The sequence below is a fragment of the Adiantum capillus-veneris genome, chromosome 9, assembly GCF_014529385.1.
Source record: "Adiantum capillus-veneris isolate H3 chromosome 9, ASM1452938v2, whole genome shotgun sequence".
NCBI lineage: Eukaryota > Viridiplantae > Streptophyta > Polypodiopsida > Polypodiales > Pteridaceae > Adiantum > Adiantum capillus-veneris.
In genome coordinates this window covers 108,269,978-108,272,668 of record NC_140939.1, presented here as the reverse complement: position 1 = coordinate 108,272,668, position 2,691 = coordinate 108,269,978, and the positions used below count along the sequence as shown (strand labels likewise).

Genomic DNA, 2,691 nt, shown 5'->3' with positions numbered 1-2,691 from the left:
CACACCCTCATATAAACCTGCAGATGCCCGTGTGGGAAAGGAAGGCCAGGGGGCCTCCCACTATCAGAGACGCAGAAAGAGAACATTATAACTGTGTGTGTATTACATCGTGCACAAAAGGTGATGCAGGCAGTGTGTGTGTAAGAGAGAGAGAGATCAGAGAGAGATATACACAGAGGGAGAGAGAGACAGTACACGACGATGTAGGTGGGTAGGCGGTTACTGGATTGCTCTCTGATTGTAGCGTGATTACATGGGTGATTATAAAGGCTGGGAATAGCAGATTTGAACGGGTGCTGGTGCCTCTTGGTTTCTCGAGGCATGACAGCTGGAGTTAATTACTTTTTAATTCCAATATCCCCCCTCAGCTGAATGCCGAGAGAAGATTTTATTGTGCATGAGAAGTGCTTAGATGAGCTGGAAATTAGTGCTTTCTGTTTTTTTTTTTTTTTGTGATTGCTCTGCAATCAGTGAAGAAAGAGAAAACAAATTTTGTGTTTGTATCTCGGATTTGGTGTCATCTGGGATCAATCAAGAAGTTGTTGAAGGTCATAATTCGATGCTGAGGTTTCATCTTCCATCGTGGCTTCAGATGCATCAAGCACTCGTGAGAAGCTTTGAGTGTCGTGGATGAAGATCTACATTAATCTATTCTCCCCTTTCGTACACGACACGAGCCAGCAAAGATGATCAGTTGTGCTAGCCGCATACATTCAGCGGCAAGGAGGTACGTCAGTGAGACCAAGGAAGCATTGTCAATTGCTATTAGGTTGAAATTGTATCCGCATGCAAGTGCAGCACCATCATTGAATGGATCTTCATGCTTGCGGGATTGAATCTTGACAAGGCGGCATGAGTTTCAGCAATGATTGTGATAGCCGCCGCAACAATATTTGCACTTGGGGACAGCATGAAATGCATGAGCAACATCCATGTTGTAAGGGTGAGGCACCCTTCTAATGATTTCCATTAAAGTTGGATCAATTTCACCATCATCTGCAGGTTCTGCATCATCAACTTGGGTTTGGTACATGCATGAAGAAGCAACTGCTATCTCTTCTCCGTCAGTAGGTTCATTTATCATAGGGTGATCCCCAAACAAAGTACCACCTTTGAGGTGTTCAGAGGTGGCCGTCTGCAGGTCAAAGTTTGTGTGTTCCTCTTCAAGAGAAGCCAGGAAGTTGGTGATAACCTCGTCTTCTTCATCATCTGCATGGTGGCCACAGTATTCATAAGGCAAGGTGGCGAGCATGGCATGGCTGGGCGCTGCAGGTGTAATTTCCGTAGCAAGGATGTCATTCTTGGCTGCATCATTCCGTGCGGGTACTTCATCACCATCGACTTGATGTGATTCAGGTATCTCAGCAGCGTTTTCATCTGCTTCTTGGGCAGGTACATCAACATTTTCATCCGCAGCAGGGGCAGTGACTTCATCTCCCTTTTCATCTTTTGCATCGACTGCAGGTTCATTGTCCAGCAACAGGTCGGCTTCACGGCATGTATTAGCCATTGATTGCGGCTGCACGTCTGCATGAAGTTGGGCGATAGCAGGTTCAAACCGCTTAGGGTCCAAGGCCATCAAAGGCTTGCAGGGTTTTAGGCAGTGCGTTGACCAGTAAAGTTGTATGGCCTTTACAAGGCAACAAATGAGAGCATCTGCAAGGAGAGATGATGCATCATATTTGCGCTCAAAGTTGGCAAAGGAGAGGCTGACTTGATCATCAGGTTTTATGGCCTTGATTTCAGCAGCAGCACGGTGCTTAATTACAAGATGTGGGTCATCAACATCATTTGCTGGAGTGGCCGCATCTTTGCTTACATGCACAGCATCAGGAACACCTTCATGTAGGAATTCGAGGAAGGTGTTGATAATTGCGTCCTCATCATGGGCTACAACAAGAACGGCTCCGGCTGCATCATGGTTCATGGCTGTGTCGGTTGCATGGTGGATGCCAATTGTGGCTGCTCCAATGGCTGCAGGGTTGGAGGGTGCATAGGCAGCAGATGAGAAATTGGCCACAGCAAGTGTTGTGGTAGCATTGGCGTCAAGAAAGGCTTGTTCTGCCTGTTCAGCAGTAGTGCGTGAAGAACCCGCAAGAGTGGCAGCAGATTGGGTCGTGTTCATTACGACAGGCAGCAAGGCAGGGGCGTTCTTGAGTTCGACATCAGCCCCAAGGGCTGCAGTGGGTTGTACAGGCAGGCCGATGGCAATGGGAAAAGGTGGAGCCGCTTGCATATTGGTGTGCATGCCCAGGCCGTCCCAGCGATTGATACCATGTGGGAAAGGAAGGCCAGGGGGCCTCCCACTATCAAAGGCGCAGAAAGAGAACATTATAACTGTGTGTGTATTACATCGTGCACATAAGGTGATGCAGGCAGTGTGTGTGTAAGAGAGAGAGAGAGAGAGAGAGAGAGAGAGAGAGAGAGAGAGAGAGAGAGAGAGAGAGAGAGTACACGACGATGTAGGTGGGTAGGCGGTTATTGGATTGCTCTCTGATTGTAGTGTGATTACATGGGTGATTATAAAGGCTGGGAATAGCGGATTTGAACAGGTGCTGGTGCCTCTTGGTTTCTCGAGGCATGACAGCTGGAGTTAATTACTTTTTAATTCCAATAGCCCGCTAGTACACACACATGTAGTGTGTCTCTTTCTGTTCTATCACTTCTGCAGCCACCCCTTTTCGAACGCAT

General features: G+C 47.6%; 1 pseudogene; it reads right to left on the bottom strand.

Annotated features, from left to right (window-relative positions):
- Positions 1 to 517: 517 nt before the first annotated feature.
- On the bottom strand, positions 518 to 1,845 carry LOC147450955 (uncharacterized; annotated as a pseudogene).
- Positions 1,846 to 2,691: the final 846 nt, after the last annotated feature.